General features: G+C 41.8%; 1 protein-coding gene across 7 annotated transcripts in view; it reads left to right on the top strand.

Annotated features, from left to right (window-relative positions):
* The first annotated feature begins 12196 nt into the window (after window positions 1-12196).
* LOC106569223 (catenin delta-2) overlaps window positions 12197-24353 on the top strand; it is a 140854-nt gene continuing 128697 nt past the window's right edge. For 3 of the 7 annotated variants that reach the window (XM_014140372.2, XM_014140374.2, XM_014140371.2), the window contains exon 1: window positions 12197-12461. The gene's annotated coding sequence lies outside the window, so the exon portion shown is untranslated. The remainder of the gene's footprint in view (window positions 12462-24353) is intronic. The other 4 variants (XM_014140377.2, XM_014140375.2, XM_014140373.2 and 1 more) reach the window with 2 other exon arrangements.

Raw genomic sequence — 24353 nt, 5'->3', positions numbered from 1 at the left:
GAGACTTGGATTGTGTATGTGTGCCATTCAGAGGGTGAATGGGCAAGACTAAATATTTAAGTGCTTTTCAACAGGGTATGGTAGTAGGTGCCAGGCGCACTGGTTCGAGTGTGTCAAGAACTGCAACACTGCTGGGTTTTTCACGCTCAACAGTTTCCTGTGTGTATCAAGAATGGCCAACCATCCAAAGGATGTCCAGCCAACTTGACACAACTTTTGGAAGTATTGGAGTCAACATGAGCCAGCATCCATGTGGAACGCTTTCGACACCTTGTAGTCAATGCCCAATGAGTTGAGGCTGTTCTGAGGGCAAAAGGGGGTGCAACTAAATATTAGGAAGGTGTTCCTAATGTTCTGTACACTTAGTGTATATACTTTGATATCCTTCAAAGCGAAAGAGTTATAACTCTTCTCAAAGGTAAATTACTCGTTATAGCACTTTCCTAAGTAGGATAAGATAATGCCATTTAGCAGATGTTTTTATCCAAAGTGACTTACAGACATGTGTGCATACATTTTACATATGGGTTGTCCCTGGAATTGAACCCACTATCTTGGCATTGTGGACGCCATGCTCTACAAACTGGTCAAATCAGAAAAGACAAGAAAACAAATAGTGGAACTGTGTTTATTGCTAACTGTTGTAAAGTTCTGGAACATTATACAAAGTAGTTGCACACTTCCACTCCACATTGATGGGTTTGTACATGTTAGCTAAATTGATTCCGAAATAACCAGTCACCTAGTGTGTCATACTGTTACATTTACATCTATTTTATGCTCATTTTGTACCAAACATATACATGTTGATAAATCATGCAATCTTTATCATATTTTTTACAACTACATTTTCAAGTGAATCATATATTTGATTAAAATGTTACTCTTTGTTTGTTCAATGTTTCTTGTGTTCACAGTTCCCTCCCTTTTGGGAAGACATGTCCATATTATTTAGAAAGGAATAATATAATTAAGCAATAAGGCCATAGGGGGTTTGGTATATGGCTAATGTACCACGGCTAAGGGCTGTTCTTGTGCACAATGTAATGTGGAATGCTTGGATACAGACCTTAGCCATGGTATATTGGCCATATACCACAAACCCCTGAGGTGCCTTATTGCTATTATAAACTGGTTACCAATGTAATTAGAGCAGTAAAAAAAATGTTTTGTATTACCCGTGGTATACAGTCTGATATACCATTGCTGTCAACCAATCAGCATTCATGACTTGAACCACCCAGTTTATAATAAGAATTAATCTACATAGTATGACTGCAATTAGTGCAGCATCACATTAGTGGAAACCAAGTCTGTTCTCAGGGCAGGCCTGGATGTAGCTAAATATGTTTGAGTGGCGTTGGGACTATTTTTGCATTTTAGCTAACCCTTTCCTAACCTTAACCTAATTCTCCTAACCTGCCACGTTAATTATCCTAACCTGCTGCGAAAAGTCACTTATGCTAGTCAAAACCGGCAGACCTGCCCTGAGAACAGTCTTGGTTTCCATTAATGCAATACTGCTCAATCATTGAAAACGCTCATCAGCTACATTTTAAAGCATTACATAGAAGGAGTAGGCATGCACAGTTCATAATGAAGTTCCCACTTCAGTGGTGCTTGGCTTCAACAACAGCACTGCAAACTGTTACATTAACATTTACATTACATTTAAGTCATTTAGCAGACGCTCTTATCCAGAGCGACTTACAAAATGGTGCATTCACCTTATGATATCCAGTGGAACAACCACTTTACAATAGTGCATCTAAATCTTTTAAGGGGGGGGGGTTAGAAGGATTACTTTATCCTATCCTAGGTATTCCTTAAAGAGGTGGGGTTTCAGGTGTCTCCGGAAGGTGGTGATTGACTCCGCTGTCCTGGCGTCGTGAGAGAGCTTGTTCCACCATTGGGGTGCCAGAGCAGCGAACAGTTTTGACTGGGCTGAGCGGGAACTGTGCTTCCTCAGAGGTAGGGGGGCCAGCAGGCCAGTGGTGGATGAACGCAGTGCCCTTGTTTGGGTGTAGAGCCTGATCAGAGCCTGAAGGTATGGAGGTGCCGTTCCCTTCACAGCTCCGTAGGCAATCACCATGGTCTTGTAGCGGATGCGAGCTTCAACTGGAAGCCAGTGGAGAGAGCGGAGGAGTTGCTTGCCATAAAGTATAACTTAACTTAACTTAACTTGCCATAAAGTATTGGTTGCTACATCTGTGGTTGACATCAATAGTGATACAGTCTCGGTTGAAAAATACAACTCCAAACAAAGCACACAAAATGTATTAAATAGTGAAAGTACATTGCAGAAGTGTGTAAGGAAACACTGCACAAATTAGGATGTTGACAGACCTAGTGTAAATAATGCCGATATCAGGTATCAGACGTTTTAGATCCTAGGCAACGGTGTTCAACAAAAACCTGTGATCAGTGATATATATTGTATAACGTATATACTTATTTTAGGGTCCAAAAAATAGAAATCGGGCCGTGTCTGGATATTGTTTCTGAAGGAAGTAGGAGATCCAAATTTACTCAACTCCTTTGTCGCTACAGCAACCCCATTTACTATAGCCCAACTGTACAATCTACTACCTGGATCCCACTGTCAACCAGCACCATTATATCAAATCAAATCAAAGTTTATTTGTCACGTGTGCCGAATTCAACCTTACAGTGAAATGCTTACTTACAGGCTCTTACCAACAGTGCAAAAAAGGTATTATGTGAACAATAGGTAAGTAAAGAAATAAAAACAACAGTAAAAAGACAGTGAACAATAACAGTAGCGAGGCTATATACAGTAGCGAGGCTATAACAGTAGCGAGGCTGCATACAGGCACCGGTTAGTCGGGCTGATTGAGGTAGTATGTACATGTAGATATGGTTAAAGTGACTATGCCTATATGATGAACAGAGAGTAGCAGTCGCGTAAAAGAGGGGTTGGCGAGTGGTGGGTGGTGGGACACAATGCAGGTAGCCCGGTTAGCCAATGTGCGGGGGCAATGCAAATAGTCCGGGTAGCCATTTGACTACCTGATCAGGAATCTTATGGCTTAGGGGTAAAAACTGTTGAGGAGCCTTTTTGTCCTAGACTTGGCACTCCGGTACCGCTTGCCATGCGGTAGTAGAGAGAACAGTCTATGACTGGGGTGGCTGGGGTCTTTGACAATTTTTAGGGCCTTCTTCTGACACCGCCTGGTGTAGAGGTCATGGATGGCAGACAGCTTAGCCCCAGTGATGTACTGGGCCATACGCACTACCCTCTGTAGAGCCTTGCGGTCGGAGGCCGAGCAATTGCTGTACCAGGCAGTGATGCAACCAGTCAGGATGCTCTCAATGTTGCAGCTGTAGAACCTTTTGAGGATCTGAGGACCTATGCCAAATATTTTTTCTTTCCTGAGGGGGAATAGGCTTTGTCGTGCCCTCTTCACGACTGTCTTGGTGTGTTTGGACCATTCTAGTTTGTCGGTGATGTGGACACCAAGGAACTTGAAGCTCTCAACCTGCTCCACTACAGCCCCGTCAATGAGAATGGGGGCGTGCTCAGTCCTCCTTTTCCTGTGGTCCACAGTCATCTCCTTAGTCTTGGTTACGTTGAGGGATAGGTTGTTATTCTGGCACCACCCGGCCAGGTCTCTGACCTCCTCCCTATAGGCTGTCTTATCGTTGTCGGTGATCAGGCCTACCACTGTTGTGTCATCTGCAAACTTAATGATGGTGTTGGAGTCGTGCCTAGCCATGCAGTCGTGAGTGAACAGGGAGTACAGGAGGGGACTGAGCACACACCCTGGGGAGCTCCAGTGTGGAGGATCAGCGTGGCATATGTGTTGCTACCTACCCTCACCACCTGGCGGCGGCCCGTCAGGAAGTCCAGGATCCAGTTGCAGAGGGAGATGTTCAGTCCCAGGATCCTTAGCTTAGTGATGAGCTTTGAGAGTACTATGGTGTTGAACGCTGAACTGTAGTCAATGAATAGCATTCTCACATAAGTGTTCTTTTTGTCTAGGTGGGAAAGGGCAGTGTGGAGTGCAATAGAGATTGCATCATCTGTAGATCTGTTTGGGCGGTATGCAAATTGGAGTGGGTCTAGGGTTTCTGGGATAATGGTGTTGATGTGAGCCCTTACCAGCCTTTCAAAGCACTTCATGGCTACGGACGTGAGTGCTACGGGTATGTAGTCATTTAGGCAGGTTGCCTTTGTGTTCTTGGGCACAGGGACTATGGTGGTCTGCTTGAAACATGTTGGTATTACAGACTCAATCAGGGACATGTTGAAAATGTCAGTGAAGACACCTACCAATTGGTCAGCACATGCTCGGAGCACCCGTCCTGGTAATCCGTCTGGCCCCGCAGCCTTGTGAATGTTGACCCGTTTAAAGGTCTTACTCACGTTGGCTACGGAGAGTGTGATCACACAGTCGTCCGGAACAGCTGATGCTCTCATGCATGCCTCAGTGTTGCTTGCCTCGAAGCGAGCATGGAAGTGATTTAGCTCGTCTGGTATGCTCGTGTCACTGGGCAGCTCGTAGCTGTGCTTCCCTTTGTAGTCTGTAATAGTTTGTAAGCCCTGCCAAATAAAACGAGCGTCGGAGCCGGTGTAGTATGATTCAATCTTAGCCCTGTATTGACGGTTTTCCTGTTTGATGGTTCGTCGCAGGGCATAGCAGGATTTCGTACAAGCTTCCGGGTTAGAGTCCCACACCTTGAAAGCGGCGGCTCTACCCTTTAGCTCAGTGGAAATGTTGCCTGTAATCCATGGCTTCCCCACAATCACTGTTGGGACGACGTCGTCAATGCACTTATTGATAAAGCCAGTGACTGATGTGGTGTACTCCTCAATGCCATAGGAAGAATCCCGGAACATGTTTCAGTCTGTGATAGCAAAGCAGTCCTGTAGTTTAGCATCTGCTTCATCTGACCACTTTTTTATAGACCTAGTTACTGGTGCTTCCTGCTTTAATTTTTGCTTGTAAGCAGGAATCAGGAGGCTAGAGTTGTGGTCGGATTTACCAAATGGAGGGCGAGGGAGAGCTTTGTATGCGTCTCTATGTGTGGAGTACAGGTGATCTAGAATTTTTTTCCCTCTGGTTGCACATTAACATGTTGATGGAAATTAGGTAGAACTGATTTAAGTGTCCCTGCATTAAAGTCCCTGGCCACTAGGAGTGCCGCCTCTAGGTGAGTGGTTTCCTGTTAGTTTATTTCCTTATACAGCTGACTGAGTGCGGTCTTAGTGCCAGCATCCGTCTGTGGTGGTAAATAAACAGCCACGGAAAGTATAGCTGAAAACTCTCTAGGCAAGTAGTGTGGTCTGCAATTTATCACAATATACTCTACTTCAGGCAAGCAAAATCTCGAGACTTCCTTAGATTTTGTGCACCAGCTGTTGTTTACAAATATGCACAGACCGCCCCCCTCGTCTTACCGGAGTGTGCTGTTCTATCTTGCCGGTGCAGCGTATATCCATGTCCTCATTCAGCTACGATTCCGTGAAACATATAACCAGATCTTCACATGTTATTTTCAGTTTCTTGCATCCTCTTGTTAGATGCATCCTAAAAAATTACAATTTGCCAACCAGTCTGGCTTTTTTTAGCCCATGTCAGAGTCATCCATTGTTAAAGACCATGATGCCTGCCCCAATTTCCATATTAAAAACAGGTGTCTGTCCCAGTCCCAGCCAAAGGCTGAAGGAACCATTGCTTTGAATTTTCCTGTTGACTCTCCAGTTTTTTTACACCAAGTTTATGTGACTTTGGGAGACTGTGTGGTGGTGAGTGCAGGCCAGGCTCAGTGTTCAGGCCTGAAAGTTAACTGTTATACTTCTGCTCTGACAGAGCACTTGAGGAGGAGCCTTGACTTTCTTCCATGTCAGCTCCTACTCCAATAGAAAGATTATGGAGAATTTAAAGAATATGTTATCTACATGCTGCAACACAGTGAGAGATATAGTAAAAAAAACAATGGTGATAGCTCTTTGTATTGAAACATCATGGCTACGTCTCAAATGGCACCCTATTCCCGATATAATGCACTGTTTGACCAGGGGCCATATGAATCTGGGTCAAAAGTAGTGCACTATAGGGCATAACCACTATAATGTAGCCAATGAAATAGGAACATTTGAATGAATAACTCACCGGTTGGGTTGATGTTTAGTTGAGATAGGCTAAGGGGGAGATCCCAGGAATCTGTGTCAGTGGAGCTTTGAAGGATATCATGCAGTTCAACAAGGCTATGAAGTCTGCACACGCAGCTTTAACTTCTGTCATCACTGACATGTTCACATAGCCACTCATAAAACAAGGAAACACAAGTGTCATTCACAACACTGAAGAAATAGTAGTGAAAATATGTACTACATTGACTTGAATGTCGTTACAATCAGCAATAAACTTTATATTTTGTATGCTGCTAGGCCTTCATCAGTTATAGCTACATCAGTGGGATGGAGGTCATAAAGTGTGAGTGAGTTATATTGATTGGACTGAAAACCTTTGCAGGGGAAATAAAAGGTGCCAATCCTTTTTTTAATGATCTGTAGGTGATATTTTACAATTTAATCAATGAATAGAAAATATATCACTATAATACATTTCATTCAAACAGATAAGGTAAAGGTGCACTCGCTGCACACATTTTTGGGCTTGTCTATAGCAGATGATGCACAACTTTCATCCATCATTGATACTCAAAAGACCGCTTCAAACATGATCAGGATTTCTGATGCGAATCACGTCCTTGAAAAATACAGTGCGCAGTATATTTTTATTTATTTTTCATTTCACCTTTATTTAACCAGGTATGGCAAGTTGAGAACAAGTTCTCATTTACAACTGCGACCTGGCCAAGATAAAGCAAAGCAGTTCGACACATATAACAACACAGAGTTACACATGGAGTAAAACAAACATACAGTGAATAATATAGTACAAAAATAAGTCTATATACAATGTGAGCAAATTAGGTGAGATAAGGGAGGTAAAGGCAATAAATAGGCCATGGTGGCGAAGTAAATACAATATAGCAATTAAAACACTGGAATGGTAGATTTGACAGTAGATGAGTGTGCAAAGTAGAAATACTGGGGTGCAAAATAAATAAATACAGTAGGGGAAGAGGTAGTTGTTTGGGCTATTTATAGATGGGCTATGTACAGGTGCGGTGCAGTGATCTGTGAGCTGCTCTGACAGCTGGTGCTTAAAGCTAGTGAGGGAGATAAGTGTTTCCAGTTTCAGAGATTTTTGTAGTTTGTTCCAGTCATTGGCAGCAGAGAACTGGAAGGAGAGGCGGCCAAAGGAGGAATTGGCTTTGGGGGTGACAAGTGACATATACCTGCTGGAACGCGTGCTACGGGTGGGTGCAGCTATGGTGACCAGCGAGCAGAGATAAGGCGGGACTTTACCTAGCAGGGTCTTGTAGATGACCTTGAGCCAGTGGGTTTGGCGAAGAGTATATATATGCGGTGCCGTCGATGACATAAGCCCTATTTGCACAGGATTAGTTTTAATGGGGGAGATTGTGCACGAGGACAAATCACAACATCCTTCATTTAAGTCCCGTCCAAATCTGCCATGTCGGTCATTTTTAAACTGAACAAAATAATAAAAGGCAACATGCATAAATGTCAACAACTTTCAACATCAGCAGTGAAGAGACGACTCTGGGATGCTGGCCTTCTAGGCAGAGTTCCTCTGTTCAGTGTCTGTGTTCTTTTGCCCTTCTTAATATTTCATTTTTATTTGCCAGTCTGAGATATGGCTTTTTCTTTGCAACTCTGACTAGAAGGCCAGCATCCCAGAGTCGCCTCTTCACCTTTGACGTTGAGACTGGTGTTTTGCGGGTACTATTTAATGAAGCTGCCAGTTGAGAAATTGTGAGGCGTCTGTTTCTCAAACTAGACACTCTAATGTACTTGTCCTCTTGCTCAGTTGTGCACCGGGGCCTCCCACTCCTCTTTCTATTCTGGTTAGAGCCAGTTTGCGCTGTTCTGTGAAGGGAGTAGTACACAGCGTTGTACGAGATCTTCAGTTTCTTGGCAATTTCTCACATGGAATAGCCTTCATTTCTTAGAACAAGAATAGACTGAGGAGTTTCAGAAGAAAGTGCTTTGTTTCTGGACATTTTGAGCCTGTAATCGAACCCACAAATGCTGACGCGCCAGATACTCAACTAGTCTAAAGAAGGCCAGTTGTATTGCTTCTTTAATCAACACACCAGTTTTCAGCTGTGCTAACATAATTGCAAAAGGGTTTTCTAATGATCAGTTAGCCTTTTAAAATGATAAACTTGGATTAGCTAACACAACGTGCCATTGGAACACAGGAGTGATAGTTGCTGACAATGGGCCTCTGTACGCCTATGTAGATATTCCATAAAGAATCTGCCGTTTCTAGCTACAATAGTAATTTACAACATTAACAATGTCAACACTTTATTTCTGATCAATTTGATGTTATTTTAATGGACAATTTGTTTTGCTTTTCTTTCAAAAACAAGGACATTTCTAAGTGACCCCAAACTTTTGAACGGTAGTGTGTGTACATGACCAACATTCTCTAATATTACTAGTCCTGTGCGAATAGGGCTATACTCTGGTTGCAGCCAGCCAGCCGTTGTTAGTCGATACCAGCATTTTCCTTGAGTAGCTTAATCTGTCATCCTCCGACTGTAAAATCCGAGCTAAATTTTTGGAGTGATATAAGAGGATTCGAGTAGTAGGCCTAGTATGAAATGAATAAACCGTACTCAATGTGGATACCGAGGTAGAGTAGGTTTTATGGTCAGGAATATTTGCGCTAAACCGTGTGAACATTTCTGGATTTAGATACTCACATCTGCTTAGGTCTATTGCCTTTACATAGAATACATGGTTACAGCTCTGTCTGACAAAGATTTGCTTAACAAGTCACATAAGAGCCTCACAGTGGAGGTGTCATAATACCCATAAAACCTAGCAGTCAAATGGAATGGTTCCAATACTTTTTCCACCAATCATTTTTGGGGGGATTTTAGAACCACTTCAAACAAGGTCAATGTTTTATGTAGACTTTCCATGGCGTGATGTTTTGATAACCGTGTAAATCTCTCTCGGACAAGGTGACTTTTATCAATATATTTGGCTGTATTTACTCTCAGATTCGAAAAATGCTAATTAGCATCAAAGTAGACATCATGCAAGACTACAAATCCCTGCAAGCTCCTGCATGTAATCTCTAGCTGCCACCTTTGCTAACAGGTAAATGTAAAGAAATGTGGCCAATTTATTTATTAGAACATTTAGCTAACATTCGATAGTTCATCCAGAGATTCTTACCTTTGCCTCGATTCGGCAGTCTTTTTCAGATCATCATGGCATATGTGGTTCTTTATGATAGCCACATTAGCTGCTAATTGGTATTTCATTTGTTGGGGGTAAATACAGGCAAATATATTAATATAAGTCACATTGTCTGAGAGAGATTTACATGGTTATCAAAACGTCATGCCAGAGTGACACTTATCCAGATTGATTTTAGCTTTACAAGTTTATAGCATCTCTGTGATTGCACTTGATGTGGTCCCCACTCCCCAGTGGCTCTCTAATACATTGATCATGGTTAATGAGAAATACTTTATATTGGCGTTAAATCCAAAATATATGTGGTTTAGAGTTTAAAGATATAATTTGAGTGGAGTGAAAGAAGGATGATCAGTCATCCCTGCAGTAATCAATAAGTCCACTAGATGGTGACATATTGTCATATAGCTTTTCAGTACAGCATATTATATGACCAAGGTGTTTTTAAAATTATTATAGCATTTCATCAGATTACTGCCAAGCTGGGCACTGGGGAAACCTAGAGCTGGTAAACTAGAATGTAGCACTGTATACAACAGCAGAGCTCCACTGTAAAATACCAATAGTGTCCATTGTCAAAAAGCTGTACATTCACATTTGTCAGAATAATGATTGAAAACATACTTTTGCAATTCATTTATCCATATGTGACTCAAGCTGCCTAAGTAAAAGGGAGAGCTACAGTTCAACAGAGCAATGGTGCCCCACACTCTCTCTAGTCTCGTGTTCATACATTTAGTTAGATTGTGCTTGGGTTGGGGGGGGGTGTGCATTGGGGGCTAAATCCCTGGCCTTTCATCCTATAATCTCCTCTTCAAGGTCACGAGCGAATTAGTTTTCTATATCGACCAGAAAAAGGACATTGATCCAAAATGGAAGCACTTGGGCTCAGACTTTGCCGTTGTCTCTGTGGGGAGGCCTCTGAGCCGGGGAGACTGGCTCAGCTGGGGATTACAGTCTGGTTTCATCTACCAGTCTGCGTTCCAAATGGCACCCTATTCTTTATTGCGTGCCCTACTTTTGACTAGAGCCTATTTGGGCCGTGGTCAAAAGTAGTGCACTACATAGGGAATAGTGTGCCATTGTAAACGCTCCCCAGGCCAGGGCATTGCTCATATGACTTGACCACCCCATGCATGGTCTACTGGACTGTTCTGTTGCTAAGGTTCACCAAGGAAAGCAATTATGGCACAATGCTCTTTTGTGAGCAATTGAATTGTTTGACTTGTGTTATGGGATATGGATTGTGGAACATACTCTGTATTGTTTATATGAGTCCACTCACTGTGTGTCTCTCTGTTGTTTCTCATTCAAGGTTTACCAGAGACTATGCAACTACTCCTCTGACACTAGCTGAACATTCCCCATGCATCCCAAGTGCTGATGATGAAAATGGAGGGATTTGACTGGTGAATGAATATATATTTTTTAAACATGTTGCTCTTGAATAAATACTTGCATACACATTAAAGAGTCCAATGTCTAGTGAAGGAGACGCTCCATCACATACTGCAACCTCAAGTGAGATACAAATCAAAGGTAGAGCCTACCTTTGCTGGCAAATCTCCTTTCAACTCAGCAGCAGTGGCTGCAGAGTATGCATTTTTCCACACCATAACAAAACACAGTGCAAAGTTATTCAGGTATTTCTTGGGCTATAAGAGCGGTGCATGGTGTGTGATACCAGAGAGAAGAGAGTGAGATCAGGTGTGCTGTGCTCTTATTGTCCCTGGGGACAGGATGACACACTACTGATACAAACAATGAGCAGCAGCCAGGGAATGTGTGCCTTCTACCACCATGTTGAATTATTATGCGACGCTATATCTTAAAATATGTACCTTCAACAATACTGATGAACATCGTTTACTGTCAAATGTACTTTAGTATTTATGTGCACCTGTTTACGGGTGAACACAAAATACTAAAACATGATATTGTGGTTCACACAGCTTTCCCTGCATCCTGTGCATACCTTTGTTTGAACTTTCATTTCATTTTTGTGTGACCTTTTTTATATGACCTTTTATTATTTATTTTTGTTAGAAAAACAGGTGCAAAATATGTGCTCCTGGCTACTGTATGTGAATTGTGTTATAAACAGGCTCCCTCAGGGCCATTCACCTTGGAAGTGTGTGCAGAAGGAATAGCAATCCTCCACGTAATGCATATTTATGCATTTATTTCTTTCAAAAGGGGTTAAATTATGAGTGGGTGGTAGGAATTTTTATCAACTTTCAAAACCTCTATCCACTCACCCCGACCCAAATACAAATATTTTTAACATTAGGCCTACTTATGTAGCTGTCTGCCTCAGTGGTGTGCCCATTTGACTAAGAGGAAGTGATGTGGCGACTGGCCCACATCTGTACAGTAGTCATATTGGTGCTCTATGCCTGGGGGACAGATGATGTCATCTGAACTAGGTTGAGCTAGACAATAGAGGGATGCCTAGGAGAGGGGAGAGGGAAATAGACCCTTATTAGACATTTGCTTTAAAAAAGTGTCATCTTTGTCGATCACATCATATGCACAATGGACACCTAAAGATCAAGGTCCTATGGACTAAATGGATGGACACCTAATTTTAATTTCCATTGAAGCAATAAGTAGCCTATATAACTATGATATAGCTTACGGACATCTTGAGTTTAGTAAATTCAGCTCAACGTAAGAACTAGTAAGAAGAGAAGAGTAGACCATGTTAGATCAGATTATACCTATTAACTATGGCTGTGTAGCCTAGACTAGTCTGCAGATGCCGTGAAATGTGGGAGAGAAAGAGATGCTCATCCGTGCATCACCAGCAGGTGTCGCTGCCTATACTCGTACCTGAGCTGCACAATGTTGTTTGACAGCAAGGGGGATGTTACAGACGGGGGAGGATGGTAGAGAGAAAACGCCGCTGCCTTCTTTGCTGCACACCGCAACGAATTGGTCTCCCTACCCTGCCCGCACTTACAGAGGTCTCTCTTGACCATTCAGTGGATGCTGTCTTTTCGGCAAACACCATCGTCGAGCGTAATGTTTTCGGACCCTTCGTTAGGAATGTTTTACATGGTTTGAATTTTGGGTACCAATCGAGGGGAGTCGAGAAGAACGCGGTTCCCCTGGATATTTTACAGTAAGCGCAATGTCATTCCAGTTGCTTTTCCAGCTGTCATACACTCCATGCACACCGCACAATTACAAAATAGTATGCATTTGACACTCGTCTCGGAAGGGAGGAAAGATCGCTGGTTCTGGCATGCCTTTGTATTCATTTTCTTTGCCTTTTGTTATTCTGACAGATGTTTTTCCAGCGCACGAAAGTGTAATATTTTTTGGTTTATTGTGGGCTATATATAGGTTGTTGCATTGATTGTTGACCGAAAATGGCGTGGATGCAAAACAAGAAGAAACTATTACTTTATGGTTGACCTACATTTCAACGATATATTTATAAGAATATACCGGTCGACAGCAGATCGCAGATGACCGTCATTCTTTTGTTTGTAAAGCAATGCTGTAAAAAAAAATGTGCAATGGTGAGATTAATGTCTCGTTTTCATAGCTGATGATGACCCCCTATGAATAAGCATCTTATTATAGGTTTCCATGACTATGCATGGTTATGTCTTGTATGACTAACAGGTCTTTCATCACCAAAGGTAGCCTATCTTCATCATTTTTATTTATCTGAATAGGATGCATTGCCTCAGTTAGATCAATTCCATATAAAAATGCCCAAATTTTTTATTTGCATGTGATGCTCGGCGTTTGATCGTGTATGGACTGCAATGCCTTGGCATGAATATTGCAAGAACAGTCATGTTTTTCCTATGCATGTTCATCGTTTGGGGTGCTTTCTGTAAAAAGTAGGCTACATATATAGAATTGTTTCCATTTATTTGGGGCCAAAATTGAGCCCATGGTTTGTAGCTACTTAAAAAGCTGTCAAACACTTGTTTTGCTCTATCAAGAATAATAACATTGGTGATTTCAATAGGACACGTCCTCTGGTCAGACAATTATGATGCTTGTTTCCCTAGGGCCAACAAAAGGGACTATTGGCTCTCACTGGGTCATCAACGTCAATGATTTTGTGTATATGTATCCCAGAAACCTTGGCCTATTCCATCACTTACCAATGGGTTCTTTATATAGGCCTACTAGAGATGGCTCAATAATGGCCAGGATGATTTGATACATGATTTTACTGGTTCAGTGATTGAGAAAAATGGGGGCTAAAGTCAGAAGATCTGCCATCCAATTGCCTCGCCTCCATTTGACTTATGATTTTGAGGGGCTGGCTAGATGAATGATCGCAGAGGCTGTAAATAGGCAAGTCAGTGCGGAGAGGCTAGACCATTCATTGGCTGTAGGCTACTCAATGAGATCTGGTGTCGTTATATATGGTGTACTGTAGAGACACTATAGTATAGGCTAATACATAGCCTACTAGACATAGCGTAGCCTACATCCCTCTGCACTTCTGAAATGTAGGCTCACAGATATCTGAAATGCCACAACTATTCCCAGCCTATTTGTTTTATTCAGTTCTGTTTTTTTTTTTTTTTTGACAGTGGTTAGAGCCATAAGCCACAAGAGTAGGGGTTGTTGTTAGTCACTAGACAGACGAGTTGCCTCTCACAATGTACTGATGTTCCCTAAATCCGGGATTCCTGAGACTAGGTTGTGGTGGTAGTATGGTAAGTTTTCTGTTCTCCTGGGCTTGTACCCATTTATTGGTGGTCAAACAGAATCTTTCTGCTGTCCTCGATACAAGGAAGACATTCAACTTATAGTTGACTGGGAGATGGGGTTTTAAAGCGGTGTCACCCGATTTGTTAGCAATTTGAATCATCCTTTGTTTGACCTGATGAGCTTGTATGATAAGCTTTGTGTTAAATGAGTTGTCGTCTGAGTGCAGGTGGCTATATTCCAATCATCCAAGCGGCAGATTGATATCATGGTCTGTCTGTCTCAGCCCCAGCCCAACTACCAGTCCCCAACACCAGCCTCAGAGCCCTCCCTGTGTTGGTGGAAGATAATGGACATAGGCCTAGGTCATCAATCCCATGATTGGCTGTAGTAGTAAAAAAAATCTGACGTTTCAGACAAGCAGAGTGCCGTTATTATCATTAATTATTAAAGTGCTGCATGTGCACGGAATCTACCACATTAGCATTGGTTTTAAAAAAGAGAGTTAGTAACCAGTAGTTGTTCATGGTGTCATCTGTGTTACTGCTGATTAGTGGTAGGGCTGGCTGGGCCTATCTGTGAAGGATCATTTAAACTCCAAAGGAAATCTTGCACTGACTGGAAGAACCAATGCATCAGATCCTAGATGAGTTTTCTCAATCACCATGTGTCATACACTACAGTTTGTCACGTTATGAGAGACAGTGACATATTGTCTATCAAAGGAATAAGTCAGTATTTTGGTCTGCAGTGTTCTCAGTTTAAGTGGCAGGCTTGGATGTATGTCACAGATTGTTAATAAGACATTGTGACACACAGCTTTTTCTGTAAGTACTGGAGTAGCGGGACCGGGCCCTGCAGGGGAGGGGCCCACAAGCTCGTCATCGCACACCTATGTCTAATTATTATTATTATATTTTTTATAAATCATTTTGACAGTGACCCTCCTTTTTAATGTTCACATGTAGCAAGTGAAGTGTTTATGTTGTCCATTCTACATGGTAGTAGGTGAGACAGACAGACAATATAGTTGTCATGTATCTAATTATCCAATTTCTCAGCGGCGCCGGTGCCAGCCCTCCTTGGCCTCCTCATCTAATTAACTATCAAGTTAAAAAAAGTTAGGTTCATCAGGTCGGACTCGGATGGAGACTGAGTGCATTGTTCAAGATGGATAAACAAATGGCAAGACCAAGTGGTGCACAAAAACGCTGCATAAAAGCTTTGTCTGATCAAGCTTGTGCAAAATTACAGAAGATAACCACATCAGCTACCACCTCGTCCTCGAATGACGAAACACCATGGCAGGTGGAAGCTAGTAGGCAGCAGCTATCACTAGCAGTCCCGACAGAGACCTCACTGCCCTGGCCCGGTAATGACAGTGGCCTTGCTCTTTCTCCTCTAGTGACAGTTCCTCTAGTGAGAGTGCCAGCCCTCCTTCTCCTTCTCTCCCAGAAAACCAAGATGATGACTGCCAGAGACCCAGTGACAAATGTTTCCCACTTTAATTATTGAACAAGTAAATACATTATTGCTGCCAGCCAGCATTCTAAATATAAACAATATATGTTTTTTTTTAAGGAGGGGGGGCAAATTCCGACTTTGTGGAGGGTCAAGAGAAACTGCGCTACGCCAGTGTCTGTAAGCCCACTGGGCATATTGTAGGTCTTGCCTCAAAGCCACGCTGTATTGCTTTCCCAATCAATCAATGCCCCTTAATGGTTGCCAAGTTGTTGCCATGATGACTTTTAGTTGTTTGTGTCAGGTGCAGTAGATTTAGCCTAATGCACCGTCTATTATGGAGTGAAAAAGACAGTTATTATACTGCACTCTGTCCTGGTCTTGTTTCCTCTCGTTTAAAAATAAATAAATATATCTCAGTTTGGGTTGTTGGAGGAATAAGAGTGTGTCATGGAGTGAAAGGGCTGGGTCTCTCTCTTTCTCTCACCCAAGACCCAGTAGGACAGTGGTTCCCAAACTAGGGGTCGTGACCCCATGTGGGGTCCCCTGATATGAAAATTGGATCGCGGAAGAATTTCCAAAAGCTAAATAAAATTGAAATGAAAATGATTGAATTCTAATAGATAAAATTCAATCAGAGTGCCCTTAGATCGTGGGAAATGGCCGCACTTGACTGTTGCGCTTGAAACGGAATGATTCAAGTGCAGCAGTCAAGTGTGGCCTTTCGAGCTGTCATGTGACCCCGAATGCTGCAGACAAAGCATTCACAGCTTATTACGGAGGAGTTTTGGTTCCTGACTCAAAGGGAATACCCTGCCGTCTCCCTCAGAGCATTAAAACTCATGGTACCCTTTGCCAGCTCATATCTGTGTGAAGCTGGATTCAGCAGTGCTCTCGTCTGAATTAAAACCAAATATCGATCCAAGTTGGATGTGACAGCAGAGGTGAGGTGAGGCACTGTTGATCACGCCCTCTGACTTTGAGAAGCTTGGACACGACATGTATCAAGCACACCCATCTCATCAGTGATTCATTTGCATTTGACTGTCATAGCCCCACGTTAAAAGTATGTGATTGTAAGTTGAGAAGACAATCAGAAATACTGTTAGAATGTTTTGCAATTGACTGCCATAGCCCCAAATTAAAAAGTAAACAAAGTAAACTTTGGCTGTTAATTGCGTAATTTTTTTTCACATGGTTGGGGTCTCAAACATTTTCACATATCAAAATGGGGTCGTGGATGAAAAAAAGTTTGGGAACCCCTGCAGTAGGAAGTGCAGTCAGGTCTATGTTGTGTGGACTTAACCTCTCTTTTCATTAGCCTCCGTCTCTAAAGGCTGCTCTGACACTGACTAATCTTCCCTCTTTATTTTCACAACATATTTCTACACGAGGATCAAATAAAAATGTATTTGTCACATACTTCGTAAGCAACAGGTGTAGACTAACAGTGAAATGCTTACTTACAGGCCCTTCCCAACAATACAGAGAGACTAATAATAGAAAGATAACCACAAGGAATAAATACACAATGAGTAACGATAACTTGGCTATACAGTACACACTGGGTACAGTACCGATGTGCAGAGGTAATTGAGGTAGACATGTACAAATGTAGGGGTAAAGTTAATAGGCAACAGGATAGATAATAAGCAGTAGCAGCAGCGTATGTGATGAGTCCAAACAGTTAGTGCAAAGTATGGCAATGCAGATAGTCCTGGTAGCTATTTGTTTAACTATTTAGCAGACTTATGGCTTGGGGCTAGAAGCTGTTCAGGGTCCTTTTAGTTCCAGACTTGGTGCATAGGTACCGCTTGCCGTGTGGTAGCAGAGAGAACCATCTATGACTTCCTCTGACACCGCCTGGTATAGAGGTCCGGGATGGCAGGGAGCTCGGCCCCAGTGATGTACTGGGCCGTACGCATTACCCTCTGTATGGCAAGAACGGCTCAAATAAGCAAAGACAAATGACAGTCCATCATTACTTTAAGACATGAAGGTCAGTCAATCCGAAGGTCAGTCAAGTGCAGTCGCAAAAACCATCAAGGGCTATGATTAAACTGGCTCTCATGAGGACCGCCACAGGAAAGGAAGACCCAGAGTTACCTCTGCTGCAGAGGATAAGTTCATTAAAGTTAACTGCACCTCAGAAATTGCAGCCCAAAGAAATGCTTCAGAGTTCAAGTAACAGACACATCTCAACATCAACTGTTCAGAGGAGACTGGGTGAATCAGGCCTTTATGGTTGAATTGCTGCAAAGAAACCACTAGTAAAGGACACCAATAAGATGAAGAGACTTGCTCGGGCCAAGAAACACGAGCAATGGACATTAGACCATTGGAAATCTGTTCTTTGGTCTGATGAGTCCGAATTTGAGATTTTTGGTTCCAACTACCGTGTCTTTGAAAGACACTGTCTATGATTTATTTAGAATTCAAGGCACACTTAACCAGCATGGCTACCACAGCATTCTGCAGCGATACGCCATCCCATCTGGTTTGCACTTAGTGGGACTATCATTTGTTTTTCAACAGGACAATAACCCAAAACACACCTCCAGGCTGTGTAAGAGCTATTTGACCAAGTGAGAGAGTGATGGTGCTGCATCATATGACCTGGCCTCCACAATCACCCGACCTCAACCCAATTGAGATGGTTTGGGATGAGTTGGCCCGAAGAGTGATGGAAAAGCAGCCAACAAGTGCTCAGGATATGTGGGAACTCCTTCAAGACTGTTGGAAAATCATTCCTTATGAAGCTAGTAGAGAGAATGCCAAGAGTGTACAAAGCTGTCATCAAGGCAAAGGGTGGCTACTTTGAAGAATATAAAATATATTTTGATTTGTTTAACACTTTTTTTTGTAGTTACTACGTGATTCCATATGTATTATTTCATAGTTTTGATGTCTTCACTATTATTCTACAATGTAGAAAATAGTACAAATAAAGAAAAACCGTTGAATGAGTATGTGTGTCTAAACTTGACTGATATTGTATGTAAGGTCACTGTGGGGACGACGTCGTCGATGCACTTATTAATGAAGCTGGTGACTGATGTAGTAATCTCCTCAATGTTATTGGAAGAATCCCAGATCATATTCCAGTCTGCTAGCGAAACAGTCCTGTAGGGTAGCATCCACGCGTCACTGGCACTTCCTGTTTGAGTTTTTGCTTTTAAGCAGGATGAACATGACATCATTAGAAACCCAGACTATAGTTCTTATAATTAGTGGAGTACATTTTTTTACATTTTTAGTCATTTAGCAGACGTTCTTATCCAGAGCGACTTACAGTAGTGAATGCATACATTTCATTTCATGCATTTATATTATTTTATTTATTTATTTTAAAAAAAGACAAAAAATTGTACTGGCCCCCCGAACCCACAACCCTGGCGTTGCACACACCATGCTGGCGTTGGAAACACCATGCTCCACCAACTGAGCCACAGGGAAGTAGAGTGGATGTAGAAACATGCTGTGTTCAGATACCATTTTTACTTCTGATTATAAAATTCACTGACACATGAAATATGAGAGACAGCAGTGATCATGCGCTCATTTTTTTTTTGGGGGGGTATATGGACCACACCAAATACTCCACGGCATGTTTTTATCATAAGTTTTTCATTTATTAAGTTTAAAAAACATCAGGCGAATACCCAACTAACTGCATCTTCCATTACCACCATTAGGACTATGAGGACTAGCTATTAGAGGTTGGCCGATTAATTAGGGACAATTTCAAGTGTTCATAACAATCAGTAATCAGCATTTTTGGACGCCGATTACATTGCAATCCACGAGGAGACGGCGTGGCAGGCTGACAACCTGTTACGCGAGTGCAGCATCAAAATGACCTTGTGGCTGCAAGGAGCCAAGGTAAGTTGCTAGCTAGCATTAAACTTATCTTATAGAAAGCAATCAATCTTAACATAATCACTAGTTAACTACACATGGTTGATAATATTACTAGTTTACTAGCTTGTCCTGTGTTGCGTATAATCACTGCGGTGCTGTTCATTTATCATCGAATTACAGCCTACTTCAACTTCGCCAAACGGGTGATGATTTAACAAAAGTGCAATCGCGAATAAAAGCACAATCGTTGCACCAATGTACCTAACCATAAACATCAATGCCTTTCATATAATCAATACACAAGTATATATTTTTAAACCTGCATATTTAGTTTAAAAAATCATGTTAGCAGGCAATATTAACTAGGGAAATTGTGTCACTTCTCTTGCGTTCCGTGCAAGCAGAGTCAGGGTATATGCAGCAGTTTGGGCTGCCTGGCTTGTTGCGAACTGTGTGAAGACCATTTATTCCTAACAAAGACCGTAATTAATTTGCCCGAATTTTACATAATTATGACATAACATTGAAAGTTGTGCAATGTAACAGCAATATTTAGACTTAGGGTTGCCACCCGTTCGACAAAATACGGAACGGTTCCGTATTTCACTGAAAGAATAAACGTTTTGTTTTCGAAATTATAGTTTCCGGATTTTACCATATTAATGACTTAAGGCTCGTATTTCTGTGTGTTTATTATATTATAATTAAGTCTATAATTTGATAGAGCAGTCTGACTGAACGGTGGTAGGCAGCAGCAGGCTCGTAAGCATTCATTCAAACAGCACTTTCCTGCGTTTGCGAGCAGCTCTTAGCAATGCTTGAAGCACAGCGCTGTTTATGACTTCAAGCCTATCAACTCCCGAGATTAGGTTGGCAATACTATAGTGCCTATAAGAACATCCAATAGTCAAAGGTATATGAAATACAAATGGTATAGAGAGAAATAGTCCTATAATTCCTATAATAACTACAACCTAAAACTTCTTACCTGGGAATATAGAAGACTCATGTTAAAAGGAACCACCAGCTTTCATATGTTCTCATGTTCTGAGCAAGGAACTTAAACGTTTTTACACGGCACATATTGCACTTTTACTTTCTTCTCCAACACTGCGTTTTTGCATTATTTAAACCAAATTGAACATGTTTCATTATTTATTTGAGACTAAATTGATTTTATTGATGTATTATATTAAGTTAAAATGAAAGTGTTCATTGTTCATTCAGTATTGTTGTAATTGTCATTATTACAAATATATATATATATAAAAATTGGCCGATTTAATCGGTATTAGCTTTTTTTGGTCCTCCAATAATCGGTATCGGCGTTGAAAAATCATAATCGGTCGACCTCTACTAGCTATTGTTATTGCATACATAGTAGCTGTATGCTACTTTTCCCTCTGTAGTTGTTTGGAAGGAAGCATTACTTTTTCATGTGTGATCTGTCTGATGTGATTTCTCTTTCTTTATACTGAGCTCCATCCATATTTCATGTCATCACCACTTTTGTTGTTCATGATGAAAATCCAGTATATGGAACATACATATTCATATCATCTTTGTATGATATCCTATGTATAAGCGAGAACAGTACCATAGTTTAGTTTTATGCTTTGATGCTACCACAGAGAATTTTCTAATGACGTCATGTCTGCTTTGAGACCTTCAAAGTAAATCGGATTTATTATGGATGTAGCCACTGCTTTGTTATAAATTCTAGTTTTTTGCAATTTCATTCTACATCTGTAGTAATTCCATGGTAATTGCACTGAGACTCAGATTTTTCTCTTAAAATGTATGCTTAACAAAACCCATTGATTTCAAAGTTTAACAAACCATACAACTCTATGCACAAGGACTACTTTTAACAATTTACACCGAACATTTTACAAAAATACATTTACTGGAAGAACTGCAGATTTATTAAGAGAATGTTGGTAAAATCTCCTTCAGTTTTTTTGTGTCTTACTTTTCAAAAGTCTCTGTTGAATATCTGCTCTGAATTAAGATTCAATGATGTCTGCAGAACGAATGGGGTGTCAGCTATGACATGACACATTAACTTAGAAAAAAATCTGTTTTGGTTATTAAACTACAGTAAGTGAAGTGGATTTACACCCGGTAACAGAATTTCGGATCTGTACTACACAGAAATGCATAATTATGGATATGAATATCATTGAATTCATGGTGATGTATCCTAAATAGGTACACAAAGGTGAATATATATATATACTGCTCAAAAAAATAAAGGGAACACTTAAACAACACATCCTAGATCTGAATGAAATAATTAATCTTATTAAATACTATTTTCTTTACTTAGTTGAATGTGCTGACAACAAAATCACACAAAAATAATCAATGGAAATCCAATTTATCAACCCATGGAGGTCTGGATTTGGAGTCACACTCAAAATTAAAGTGGAAAACCACATTACAGGCTGATCCATCTTTGATGTAATGTCCTTAAAACAAGTCAAAATGAGGCTCAGTAGTGTGTGTGGCCTCCACGTGCCTGTATGACCTCCCTACAACGCCTGGGCATGCTCCTGATGAGGTGGCGGATGGTCTTCTGAGGGATCTCCCAGACCTGGACTAAAGCATCCGCCAACTCCTGGACAGTCTGTGGTGCAACGTGGCGTTGGTGGATGGAGCGAGACATGATGTCCCAGATGTGCTCAATTGGATTCAGGTCTGGGGAACGGGCGGGCCAGTCCATAGCATCAATGCCTTCCTCTTGCAGGAACTGCTGACACACTCCAGCCACATGAGGTCTAGCATTGTCTTGCATTAGGAGGAACCCAGGGCCAACCGCACCAGCATATGGTCTCACAAGGGGTCTGAGGATCTCATCTCCGTACCTAATGGCAGTCAGGCTACCTCTGGCGAGCACATGGAGGGCTGTGCGGCCCCCCAAAGAAATGCCACCCCACACCATGACTGACCCACCACCAAACCGGTCATGCTGGAGGATGTTGCAGCTAGCAGAACGTTCTCCACGGCGTCTCCAGACTCTGTCACGTGCTCAGTGTGAACCTGCTTTCATCTGTGAAGAGCACAGGGCGCCAGTGGCGAATTTGCCAATCTTGGTGTTCTCTGGCAAATGCCAAACGTCCTGCACGGTGTTGGGCTGTAAGCACAACCCCCACCTGTGGACGTCGTGCCCTCATACCACCCTCATGGAGTCTGTTTCTGACCGTTTGAGCAGACACATGCACATTTGTGGCCTGCTGGAGGTCATTTTGGCAGTGCTTCTCCTGCTCCTCCTTGCACAAAGGCGGAGGTAGCGGTCCTGCTGCTGGGTTGTTGACCTCCTACGGCCTCCTCCACGTCTCCTGATGTACTGGCCTGTCTCCTGGTAGCGCCTCCATGCTCTGGACACTATGCTGACAGACACAGCAAACCTTCTTGCCACAGCTCGCATTGTTGTGCCATCCTGGATGAGCTGCACTATCTGAGCCACTTGTGTGGGTTGTAGACTCCGTCTCATGCTACCACTAGAGTGAAAGCACCGCCAGCATTCAAAAGTGACCAAAACATCAGCCAGGAAGCATAGGAACTGAGAAGTGGTCTGTGGTCCCCACCTGTAGAACCACTCCTTTATTGGGGGTGTCTTGCTAATTGCCTATAATTTCCACCTGTTGTCTATTCCATTTGCACAACAGCATGTGAAATTTATTGTCAATCAGTGTTGCTTCCTAAGTGGACAGTTTGATTTCACAGAAGTGTGATTGACTTGGAGTTACATTGTGTTGTTTAAGTGTACCCTTTATTTTTTTGAGCAGTGTATATGCAATATCCTCCTTTGAATATTTGGGTATTATTCTACACACTGGAAATTATTTTAATGAGCTCTGCCCCCAAACAAGACCAAATTTGGTTGGTCAGGCCGGACCAAATCTGAACCAATCATAGATGCCTATGTTTCACAAGTTTTGACATCTAAGTACAGCACTGTAGAACTCAGTAGAGTACAGAAGAGTAGAGCACAGAACCGTGTAGTTCAGTATAGTTCAGTAAAAAAAAGTTTAATTGTTACACATCAAATAGCTGCAGTGAAATGTGTTGTATTACAGTGTCAGCCATAGTAGTACGGTGCCCCTGGAGCAAATTAGGTTGAAGTGCCTTGCTCAAGGGCACATCAGCAGATTTTTCACCTTGTCAGCTTGGGTATTCCACATTTTTAGGATGGAAATTGTTGAAAAATGTATATATTCCTTAATTTCTAAAAAAGATACTCTTCGCTTTCATTTGACACCCAATTTGACATGCTCCTATGAACTTTACATGTTGGTGCTCATGGCTCCTTTTACATGGAAATGACCAGTATTGAAATCTTATTGTCTACCAATCTATCCAGCCTAACTGCAGGGGTCTCGAGTGTGAAGTCCCACTTGGAAGTTGGAATAGCCAAGCCATGTAACATCAATAGTAGGGTGTGGGTGTCACTCAGGCAGTTTCCCTGTTTAGTCTTTACAGTGTGATCACATTCTTTCAAAACATTAGTGAGGCGAAGTCACTCAGCAACACTCTTACTCAGTAGATCTGTAGAAATCCATGATGTTGATTATATTTTTAGATCTTATTTAGAGCAACAGCAGTGTCTTAAAACAAGGCTGGACCTATTATTATAACGAAGACTCACTCGTAATGACAGCTCATTTTTATTTAAGGAATTTTTGCGATGGTGTATTTGGATCTAGATGTTCTCCAATCTCGACAAATACAGAGATCAATGTCCATTTAGTTCAAGTTTTAAAGTCTATTTGTCACATACACAGGATACAGCAGGTGTAAATCAGTATAGTACAGCCATGTGTATATATAAATTTAATTCTATATCTCCATGCGGTTTAAATGAAGAATTCGATTAAACGAAGAATCACCTCCTTCCTGTAGGCCAAATTTAGACTGTTATACAAGAGCACTGTCCATATCAGATTTTGCATATCGTTTGAGTCAGCCCCACATATTTATGAACGGCTGAGCCTGATGTCCTTTGTGG

Source organism: Salmo salar, chromosome ssa14 (assembly GCF_905237065.1).
Source record: "Salmo salar chromosome ssa14, Ssal_v3.1, whole genome shotgun sequence".
NCBI lineage: Eukaryota > Metazoa > Chordata > Actinopteri > Salmoniformes > Salmonidae > Salmo > Salmo salar.
The sequence above is the reverse complement of the archived record's forward strand: the minus strand, read 5'-3'. Positions and strand labels throughout refer to the sequence as shown.